Source organism: Uloborus diversus, chromosome 9, assembly GCF_026930045.1.
Source record: "Uloborus diversus isolate 005 chromosome 9, Udiv.v.3.1, whole genome shotgun sequence".
Lineage (NCBI taxonomy): Eukaryota > Metazoa > Arthropoda > Arachnida > Araneae > Uloboridae > Uloborus > Uloborus diversus.
The window spans coordinates 134025777-134038468 of NC_072739.1; positions in this window are offsets into that span (position 1 = coordinate 134025777).

A 12692-nucleotide genomic window follows, 5' to 3' on the forward strand; every position below is an offset into this window, starting at 1 on the left:
ACTATGTTTTCCTAAGTGTGCAAAAAGCAGAGTTCCCAGATATATAAATGACTTTAAATTCATGTTTGCTCCGGAGAAGCCTTGATTCAAAATTTTCATTATGATTACTATTAATATTGCTGTTGTAAGGTTACGAATTTTTGTAACAATGGGTTTTATATTTAATCATTTAATGGAGAAATTACATAAAATTTACTGTTTTCCATAAGTTTTTTAGAAATAAATTATAGCTTACGTTGCTTCCTGATAATGTAGCTATCTGTGGTGAAAAAATGGTTAAAATCGCAGACCCCGAAGAGTTCCTATTTTTCCTACTTTTTCCTATTTTTTAGAGCTCTCTCCTTATTTTCCTACTTTTTCCTTTTTTTTCCTACTTTTTCTTTCTTTAGTATAGCACTTCTAATTGTGCATTGATTCTTATTTTTACAATGCCGCACCGATAATTTTCTTCATGTTTCAATTTTGAAAAGCAAAAGAAGCAAGCAGATCCTGAGCTTTTCATTGACTGACTACATTAATTTCTGAAACGAACGTCGCGGTGGCGGCGTTTGCGTGTATAAAAGTTAAATTTTCGTAAGTGACTTTTTTGCCGTTGCCGCGTTTATGATCGACTTTTCTTTTTATTGCTCCGACTTCAGTCCTACTGTATTAAGGAAACTGAAGGAAAAAAAAAAAAAAAAGATACTGGCACATTCTGATGCAATTATATATTATTTACCCGTCAATTAGAAACTTTAATTAAAAGTAAATGGCGATTGTTCAAAAAATGCGGGAAAAACCGAATTTTCTATTCGCCAATTTTTTGTATGATTACAAGTGAAATGGAGCCCTATTTAAACAGAAGGGCATGTAAAACCTTAAAAGGAACATAAGGAAGCAAAAAAAAGGAAAAACTTGTACACTGTACATATTTCATTGATGTTAGTCTCTACTAATACTAAAGCTCAAAGTTTCTCTGTCTGGATGTCTGTGACGCGCATAGCGCCTAGACCCTTCGGCCAATTTTTATGAAATTTGGCACAAAGTTAGTTTGTAGCATGAAGCACCTCGAAGCGATTTTTCGAAAATTCGATTTTGTTCTCTTTCTATTTCAATTTTAAGAACATTTTCCGGAAGAAAATTATTATAAGATGGACAAGTAAATCACGAAATTATCATGACGTGGAATGGGAGAGCGAATGAACATAGCCAATTGGCGAGAAATTCGTCATCCATTATTTGTAAATATACAAGGCGAACCAAATGACCTTTTAATTTTCAACTACAGGCAAAGCCGTGCGGGTACCACTACTACAACATAAAAGCGACATATAACAGAAATTCGCAAAAACGGATCACTTCAAAAATAATCGCGGAAACTATTTTTTTTTGTACATAAATATGATTATTGTTCATTCTAAATCGTAAACATGATTATAAAATGTATAAAATTTCATTTTCTTTCCTTGCAAAGAGTGTATTTGCAAAAAAAAAAAAAAAAAAAGAAAGAAAGAAAAGAAAGCGGCAAAACCTGGATGGACAAAACGTTCCCTATTTTTGGAGAAAAATCGGAAATCAATTTAAATGCGATATTTCGTTTTTATTTCTTCACATTTTTTAAAGTTGGGGGATAGAGCCACAAACAAATATGAATTTTTTTTCTTTTTAATGTACATTTTCTACTCTGATATATCATCAATATCGAGGAGTTGCTCATCATTTTTATATGCTGTGTTTATGACAATGTGACATTTCTGAGCATTTATTTATTTATTTATTTATTTTTTTTTTTTTGAGACTGTTACCTTTTTTGGGGTGCGGCAATTATTCCGATGCGGCGTATCTACTGTAAGTTATTGTACTTAGTGCGCCTGATCAAAGGGAGGGAGGAGAAAGAGATATGTGCTAGCATTTGATGCCATGTGCTACCCCCTCACTCTCAATTTCGTGAACAATTTCCGAATGAATATTTTTGCTGTATGGTGAGGATTGAGAGAAACTGCATGCCTTCCCTTTTATGCACAAAGAAACATTAGTAACTACTCTTTGTCTTTGAGAAAAATGTTATGTTTACCATGCATGGATGTTTCCTTTTTTTTCGTGACGAAAATTTTGGAACAAGAAGGAGGTAAAAATCATCAAACCATTAAAACAATATTCATTTTTATTGCATGATGAAAATTAGAACTAGCCCGTCACTTGGATCCCCCCCCCCCGGAGGTGACTGGTGAAGGATGTATACTGAATGCAAATTTTATCTGAAAACAACAAAAACCGCACAAACTTGTGTAGCTAAGCATTAATTTTCCAAAGCCAGGGAAAGAAGAAATTGACCCCCATAAATGACGTGCCTGAAACAAAAATGTGTGTTGAATGCTAAAAATACATAACATTGTACAAACCCTTTAGTTGACTTATTTCGTTATTTATTTAGTTTAATTATTTTATTATAAATTTTATGTCCCACATTTAGGAACACATTTATTTTAGTTCTGCATTTTCTGTCTGTTTCCTTTTTTTTTTTCAAATTCAAACATCTGCCTCCGTTTATGCAAGAATGCATGTCAGCTGCTGATTATTTTTAACTAAAACTAAGTTAATATTTGTTTTGCTTTTGTATCATAGTTAATGATAACAGGAGCTGAAAGTGTTAATATTTTTAAATGATGAATGGATGCTCTTGAAGGAATGTTTTCGTTTAAATCTTTAACAAATATGGTTTTATTGCACCAAAATAGGAGTTTCTTTCTTTTTTTTTTTTTTTTTTGTGCGATCGCTATATTGCATTTTATTCTTTCACATTTAAAAATTTTTATTACTGTATTATTGAAAGGTGTTTCTTTGTTTGGATTTTATTTTCATATTTTTGTAATTAATATCTTTGTTTCCACCAGTTTATTTTTCATACTAATGATTGTCAGCAGGGGCGGCATTTCTACATTTCATTTGGGGGGTCGAGTTTTTTAAACATGAATTTTCTCAGTGTGGAATAAAATGCGAGTACATTTTTTTAAAGTAAGGTGATTAAAGAAATTCAAATTTTAATATCCACACTTTTAATTTATTTTATAGTTAGCTATAACAGAAAAGATCTTGATACTACCGTTTCTAAAGTAAATTTTTAATGCACGATTTTTGGAATCCAGAAGAAGAGGAAATCTTGGTACTATATTCCGTCAATATCCAGCGGCATGCTCTTGGCGGTATAGCTGAAGATAAGTCTCGCTCGTCCCATCATGCACAAAAAAAAAAAAGAAAAATAAAAAAAAAAAATAAAAAAAAAAAAAAAAAAAAAACTTCTAACCTTCTGAGACACGAAAATGATCTTTCACAGTTAGCTGAGTTGATTGGAATCGGTGAAAAAATAATTCAAGCTACAAAGTTATGTTAGAAAACGCATCTTAAAAATTTTTCTCTTTAAAAAAACGTGCAAGTTTAAAATTTGTGCTCTAGTCTTCATTTTTCATCATTGAAGTACACTGGCTCTTCGCAAAACAATTCTTTTTGCTTCGTTCAGCAACTTTTACTTGTAACTGAAATATTTTATTTATCTTGTTTAATAACCTTCACATATAATATTGAACTTAGATTTATCACTAAATCTTGCGTTAGTTTCATTAGAAACTGAATGAATCTATTACTTGATACAAAATATAGTCAATCATTTGACTTTGCATCATCATGTGGATTTTTGTCACTTTTTTATTTATTTATTTTTTAATATGTCCAATAAATCCAAATAAGCTCTTAATAGGAGCTCGATCAAGAGTTCTAGTTTTAACTTTTGAAGACCATTTTGTACCTCATCCAGCAAAAGTATCTGTTGATGCACGAACTTTTTTCAAAAATAGCGTGTCTTTTGTAAGAAGTTCCCATGAAAGTATACAATGTATTGAACTGCTCATATATGCCTCTTAACAGGAGGAATCAATGTTCACTCACTAACTGAACGTATATTTAAAATATGAGCGCAACAATGAACTCAAAATACCAAGAAACCTCTCGTAAAAATCGGGCCAGTCACACGGCACTGCCCTTTCACATTGGAAGCAGAAGCATCATCTTAACACTGCACTTACAAGTATGAGGCATTTAAACCATATGAGGAAATTTCTTCTTTAGTTGAAACAAACTTATTCTCCATCTATTTTTTTTATTATGAAAGTTCTGAAAATGATTCATGAATTTCAAAGTTTTTATCCAAATAGCGAAAAACACTTGCTCGTGGCTGAGGTCTCGAATTTCATCAATTTTTATTAAAGATCATCTGCAGATTTTTTTTTTTTTTTTTTTTTAAACTTCCTATTGCATATGATCACTGATTTGCGCGTTAGGTAAATTGAATTTCCTGATTTCTTAATATTCTGCGCAAAATATTTGGGGATGCAACGGCCCCCTCTTGCACCCCCTATTTGCCGCCCCTGATTGTCAGTCGTCTTGACGTGTGTGTTGTCCTATCTCTTCCTATTTTTTCCTACTTTTTTAAGTGATATTTTTCCTACTTTTTTAATTTTTGATTCCTTATTTCCTACTTTTCCCCCTCAAAAAACCACTTCGGGGTCTGAAATCGATCCAGTAGTTTTGAAGTTTACCCCGGATATCCTTACACACAGAAGTAGCCATTTATGTATATAGATTAGGATAAAAATCCTAAGAAAGCAATAAATATCATGTTTGCTCCGGGGAAGCCTTGTTCCAAAATTTTCATTGTGATTTCTATTAATATTGCTGTTGTAAGCAGGGCTGCGGAGTCGGAAGGAAAATGGCCGACTCCGACCCCGACTCCGACTCCTGGATTTTGAAACGCCCGACTCCGACTCCAACTCCGACTCCGACTCCGGATTTTTTTTTTGATTTTTTTAATTGTATTTTTTAAACTCCCTCTCTCCATTGAAGGGAAGGGGGAAAACCTCTTAACAGAAATATTAATTCCTTTTTATGAAAATTTAGCATTTTGTTTTTATTGTAAACCCAAGACGTCATACAACGTTAGAAATTCAATTTAAAAATCAAACTTTCCAATAGTTACGAGTTAAAAAGTGAGATGACTTAAAAATCATTTTTAAAAATTTTGAAAATGATTATCTGTAATTTGCCCCCCTTTAATGTTTAACAAATATATATTGATCAAATCGTGTGCTTTCAATTTTTGAAAGCTGTAACTTGAGAGAAAAAAAAAATTTTTTTCTAAATCCAAGTTCTTGAGAGGGAGTGGTTTGCCCCTGGTGACATCCATCTAGTAGATGACGCCCAAAGTTAATTTCAGAGTTTATAAAAAATATAAATACTTTAATTCTGAAAATTTTCACGAATATATTTTAAATTATATTTCATCAATAAAATTTCAACGAAAATAGGGCACATATGCGTCAGGAGCTAATTTTACACAAAACGCGGCGGTATACAAATTTGTACGAATAGCTTTTACTATATCTATATTTCTTCTTCGCTAAATTTTTAATTTAAATTTTATTGGCTGCTTTAGAATTAACCTAAATATGAAGATTTTAAGATTAACTGCAATTCTTGAGTGTTGTAATCAAGAAATTTTTTACACTTATTTTGTTCCATACTTTTTAGTGAGAAACAAGCTTACAGAAATAGTCTTAATAAAGAAAAAAACATTAGATTATTTCATCGAATCTTTTGGATTCGTGCTTTCGAGCCAGAACTTCTTTGAATTTGCCGATCACACTTAAACGTTTCAACCTTAGCTACAGGCGTCGACTTACTAATTTGTTACGTTTCTTTTACTATTTTAAACTGAGATAGAACAAAACACTATATTTCTATTTTTATTTGAAAGTGATTACTTGAAAATGTTATTCAATAAAACCGTTTGCTGACAGTTGGTATTAGTTAAGTTAAAAAGCAAGCAAACTAGGGGACGGCTACAGAAAGTTCGGTAAGCTTTCAAGCTAGCTGATTGCCATAATGGCAGTTATTTTCTCATTAGTATCTTTTTATACATGTAATCGAACCAATTGGTAATCAATTTTTAAAAAATGCAAGGAGAGTCAGTGAAAAGGAAAGAAAAAAAGAAGCCCGGAGTCGGAGTCGGCATGTTTTCCAACGACTCCGACTCCGACTCCTTTATTCCAAAATCAGTCCGACTCCGACTCTTCGACTCCGACTCCGACTCCGACTCCACAGCCCTGGTTGTAAGGCAACGAATTTTCGTAATAATGGGTTTTATATTTAATCATTTAATGGGAAAATTACATGAACTTTACTGTTTTCCATCATAACTTTTTTAAACTAAGTTTTTTAGAAATAAATTATAGCCTAAATGTTGTTTCCTGAAATGTAGCTATCTGTGGTGAAAAAATAGTTAAAATCGGCCGAGTAGTTATGAAGTTTACCCCGGACATCCTTACATTCAAAAGTAGCCATTTATGTATTTAGATTACATTTCTTTTTCTCATTCATTACAATAAATGCGAAAGCAATAAGAAAAAAAAAAGTGTTTATAAATAGATTAATTACTTTTCCTGTTAACTTTTGAATTTTCAAGAAAATAATTTCAATGAAGTTTCAGCAATTTACTTTTATTTCAAACAATAAAAACAAATTGCGAAAGAGCTTGTTTTAAAAAAAAAACTACACCATACTTTCGCAAGCGGATGAAGAATGAAATTTTCTGAGTTATTCATTAAAATATTTTATTTGTTCATTAACTCCTTCAACGGAAATCATTAGTTGTTCTCAGTTTTCGTTTGTTTTTGGTTTCGCTATTACGTCACGATAAACGTCACTTCAAACGTCAGATGAAGTTGATTCATTGGCCAATGTTTGTTTGGAGTACGCAACAGAAAAGAATCGATAATCCTAAAATAATTGGGGATCAGTTTCCTTCCAGCTATGCATTTGCTTAGGATTGTAAACTTAGAATGAGAATCACTTGTATATTATTGACCTTTGTAACTATTATTAAACAACATTCGTTACAAAAGTTTTAAAAAGTTCAAATATTTCAATTACCATATAACAGTTGTATTGTTTTGGTCAAAATACGTACAAATGCAGTTTGAATGGAATGAAAAAAATTAAAGATATTGTAAGGCTGCTGTTTTTAATTTTTAGAGAATATTATTGGTCGGATTATCGGTAAAAGTGCTGAATAGGTCGAATACTGGAATAACGACCAAATTTTCGAAAGGTTCCATGATGGGCTTTCCGAAATTTTAAAAGTATTTTCTTCTGAAAGAGCACACTTGAAAATATAGGATCTGACCATTTTTTAAATAATTTGACTATAAGTTTAATGTTTAAAAAATTTTTTAATCTGCCCTCTTTCATTGTTGACGCCTCTGCCGATGACATCACAAATAATGAATTGCCATTCACAGAGAACAATATTTAAATCGCTTCTTTACTCACATGCACTGGCAACAATATGGTTGATAGCAAGCGTAGAGCGCAGTATTTAATTCGCTTCTTGATTATCATAACGTGGAAACGCGGTAAACAGATGCGCCAAAGTACATCATTTGTGACGTCATTAAGACCACGCTTTGTTTTCAAAATCGGACATTTAAAAAAATATATTTAAAAATTAAGCGTTGGGAAAATGAAAGTTTTTTTCCTAGCTCCATGTTATTATTATTATTTTGCTTCTTATTCTATCAATTTCAGTGACTAAAAGTAATACTTTTGGCTAAAGGAAACAACCCCATTGTAATTTATATAATTCAATAAATGTTATTTAAAGCAATTTTGATTCATTTAACAAGATTTTCTTTGTCCAGTTTGCCTTATGCTATTTTAATACTGAAAGTCTTCAAAAGATGTCAGTTAAATTAGACTGACATTTCAAATGTCTTAACCACTGAAAATAAATGAATAATTTTAGCAAAGAAGCCATCACCATTTTGTTTTAAACTTTTTTTTTTGTAACAATTCAAAAAAATAAAAAAATCCATTGTTCATGTTTCCACCGAGAATAATAAAAAGACCATCATGCATAAAAACGATTGTATTATAATTACCAGAAAAAAAGCCCGTTTTCAACGAAAGACCCGTTTCTCATATTACTCTCGCAATTCATAAATCTTATATTTATTTAGCTGTTCGAGCCTATTACGAAAACGTCACGTGTGACGTCTTTATACGTCTTCCATGATGCTTTTAAACCTTTAAAATGCGTTAGTATTTTGTTGCTGCTGAAATAATATTCTGCGTTTTCTTTTGCAATGCTTTTCCCATTCATATTTTAATGGTGTTGCCATTTTAAGGAACTGAATCAATCAATCTTTTTAGCCTACTTTCCCAGTAAAAGTCAGAGAAAGAAGAAAAAAGCATGAACGAAGGCTTAATGCATCTTAAAAATATCCCGAAAAACAAAAAAAAGTAAAAAATAAATAAAATAGTTAGATAAATATTGAAAAATTAAAAATTGGAAAGTAGGGTATTGAGATGGGGAAAAATGTCTGTCGGTCTATCTGTCTGTCCCCCCCCCCCCCAATAACTTTTGAATGAATAGTCCGATTCAAAAAAAATTTTTTTTGTGAGAAAGATCTCGGGGAGAACATCTGTTCCCATAATTCATTTTTTGATTTGAACAATTTTTTGTTCAATTTTGAACAGTTCAAAAAAACTTAACATTATCACCTACGGGGAAATTCAAAGCAAAAATAAATCTTGAACTTAGAGGCGAAGTGGCTCCAAACAAACTTTGTAGGGAAAAGCTTTTGATAAAAAACATGTATCGTAAATATCTTTTTTGATTTGAACAAGTTTTCGTTCAATTTTGAACAGTTCAAATCTCTTAACATTAGCGCCTACGGGGAAACTGAAAGTCAATATAGATTCCGAACTTAAAAGGCGGATTTACTTCAAACAAACTTTGTTGGAAATAGCTCTTGACGACTTACTCCCGACTCCGACAATTTTGGTGCTCCTGACTCCGACTCCTGTGCCCGAAAATTACTCGGACTCTGACTTCCCGACTTTGAATCTGACTTCGTAGCTTTGACAAAAATTTATGCACGGAGGAAAAATGGCTGACTCCGACTCTTGGAAATTTGACTCTGACTCCAACTCCTGTATAAAATAATAAGTCCTACTCAGTCTCTGCAAATATCGGCAGACTTGGGGACTTTTTGGGGAAATGACCGATTTTAACTCCGAGTCTTTGAATTTAAAACTTTCGACTCTCGAATCTAACTCTTTTGTCCCAAAATCAGATGGACTCCGACTCTGACTCCACAGCCATGGTTTTTACTGTGAAATAATTGTTTTAAATATATTTTGATTTTATTTTCAAGCTAAAGTTTTAATTTATGTATTCATTTTTGGCAGAGAAATCCTTTATGTTTCTACATAAAGATATAAACAAACGATTTTTTTTTCGACGATGAAAATTATTTCTTTAAGTTGACATTTTATTGTTTTTATTTATTTTTTAAAGTACATTAATTCATTCTTAAAAATTTTTTTTGGCAAAAGGAGAAAAACGAACTTTTTTTAGATGTGATTATTTTAATGAGCTTTTCATTTGAATTCTTTTTTTTTTTTCCTTTTTGAAGGCGATTGAAAGTTTTTTTTTTTTTGGATAAAAAAAATGTATTTAGCTGCTTTGTTTAAAAGGTGCTGCTATTTTATATGTACTTTTATTTATTTTTTACGTATCTAATTCTTTAGATGAGCGAGGCATACTTTATTTCTCGAAATGAGTTTAAAATATAAAAAAATATGTTTGAAATATTTTACGATTTTAGCTAATTTTGAGAATACTGATCAGATACCAGAAAGTCGATATTGGTATACGGGAAAGTAGGCTCGTTTAGTTCTAGACAGAACTTCTTGTTTTAAAAACTGTTCCTTAATTTTGCAAGTTTTTTTTTATTATTCAAAAGTTTTTGTTTATTTCATAAACCTAAAATAAAACATATTTTAAGATCAAATTTAGTCTGTTTAGAGAAATCAAATCTGTTTTAGAATTTTTAAATTGAATAATTTTAAGAAGTTGAAAAAAAATATAGAAATGTTTTCGATCGTCTGTTGTATATTTGTAATATACTCCAATAAAGTGTAGGAGGCGCTGCAGCCTCTGTCTAATGGCGGATGAAAAAGGTAAAACAAACAAATGCCGTAACTTATAACTTGCTTTGACGCTTAGTGAATGACAGTATTTTTTCATCGTGCTTGTGGGAAGTTTTCTTTTCTATTCTTCTGAAATTACATTACATTATAAACTGTGTGAAGCCTGTAATTTAACCCCAAAGAAAACACGTGGAATGGAATGTTTTACCTTTTCCTTTAGTATTGTTAATCACCGCAAGGTAGCGTATTCGAGCTCTGGAGTTTCAAATAACCTTTAATTTTTGGTTAAATCACTTCAAATCCTGATAAATACTAAACTTTTTCTTAACTTTTCTAATTAAACTTCTAATCCTTGGATTATCAAATCTTCTTTTGATTTCCACACATACAAGACTGCTAAAAACCCTTGGTTCTTGATGAAAATAGACATTAAAAATGTATTATGTGTTTATCGGAAACTCTGTACAGGCACAAAAGAAATGGGTGCTATTGATCGAATAGAAATCAATTTTATCTAGTCGTATATAATCGATTTTTCCACGTGTATGTACTTTAGCGCAAATATTTATAATACAGCTTTTGCGAAATGAGTTCGGAAAACTTATTTTTGTACTGTTATTGGATGAGATGGTGTTGGCAACGGATGCTAAGGTAAGTAAATTGATTTTGACGAAATCTAAGTTATATTGAAATATTAGATGTACAATTTTTATATCATGCGGGTGCTAGAAATAATACGCTCCTTTAATATTATGTGTAGTAAAGTTTATCTTACAATAAGCATCTTTTTTATTCAGTCATCATCCCTAAAAAAATGTTTCGTTACTGCATAAAAATCGTTCACTTTAAAAAACGATTTTATTTTAAAATAAATCTACAATAAACCAAGGTTCGGGATTTTTTTTTAATTTAAAACGTTTTTTTTTTACTTAAATCAGATTTTTATTTTATTTATTTATTTATTTATTTTTTTTTTTTTTTTGACTCTACAAAAGTTTGTAGTTATTAATTACTTTACATGACATTAACAATATATTATAAACATAATATATTTAATGCAGTGGATGAATCCATTCAGCTTACTTTTAAAACGAAGATAAGTTCTCTAACTATTCAATACATTTTTGAGATTTATTAATACGTTATAAAGTTGAGCAATTGCTTTTCTTAACTACATTGGTACATTTTTATTTGGTTCTGTACTGAATTGAACAGTAGTTTTGGAGTAAAAACAAGAGTGAAAATCTGTTTCACACGCAGAAAGAGGGATTTATGTAGTTATGCCTGTTGAAATTAAGTTTGTATAATGCAGTGTAGTTGAATTTAGCGAAACACATTCTCTAAAAATGCAAAATTAATTTATAAAAATAAAATCAACTGGTTTTAATCAATGATTTTGTTTAAAAAAATCACTCGATTGAAGTCAATTGATTAAAATCAATGATTTTTTAAAAAAAATCACTTGATTTAAGAATTATGATTTTAATCATCTTTTAAATCAAGCTGATTTAGATCAACGAACCCTGCAATAAACCATTAAATATCCTAAAATGTTTCGTTGTGCTCAAAAAAAAAAAAAAAAAAAAGAGCTAAAACGATCGATGTTTCTATGCTTTTAAAATTCACATGGCTTATTTAATTAGACTATAAATTTACCAACTATAAATGACAAAAGGGGGAGGGATTTTACTACAAACAAAATCTGTACTGACATGCAACCTTCATTTTCATTCTTCAAATAATAATTCTGACACTTTTCAATTTCTCCTCCGTGAAGGCAACAAATCTGAACAGGGCTGCGGAGTCGGAAGGAAAATGGCCGACTCCGACCCCGACTCCGACTCCTGGATTTTGAAGCGCCCGACTCCGACTCCAACTCCGACTCCGACTCCGGATGTTTTTGATTTTTTTAATTGTATTTTTTCAACTCCCTCTCTCCCTTCAGGGGAAGGGGGAAAACCTCTAAACAGAGATTGAAATATTGATTCCTTTTCATGAAAATTTCGCATTTTGTTTATTGTAAACCCAAGGCGCATACAACGTTAGAAATTCAATTTAAAAATCAAATTTTCCAGCAGTTACGAGTTAAGAAGTGAGATGACTTAAAAATCCCTTTTAAAAAATTTGAAAAGGATTATCTGCAATTTGCCCCCCTTTAATGTTTAACAAATAGATATTGATCAAATCGTGTGCTTTCAATTTTTGAAAGCTGTAACTTGAGAGAAAAAAAGCTTTTTTTTTTCTAAATCCAAGTTCTTGAGAGGGGGTGGTTTTCCCTGGGTGACACCCATCAGGTAGATGACACCCAAAGTTAATTTCAGAGTTTATAAATACTTTAATTATGAAAATTTTCGCGAATATATTTTAAATTATATTTCATCAATCAAATTTCAACGAAAATAGGGCACATATACATCAGGAGCTAATTTTACACAAAATGCGGCCGGTATACAAATTTATACGAATAGCTTTTACTATACCTATATTTCTTCTTCGCTAAATTTTTAATTTAAATTTTATTGTCTGCTTTAGAATTAACCTTAATATTAAGATTTTAAGATTAGCTGCAATCATTGAGTGTTGCAATCAAGAAATCATTTACACTTATTTTGTTCTATACTTTTTAGTGAGAACCAAGCTTATAGAAATAGTCTTAATAAAGAAAAAAA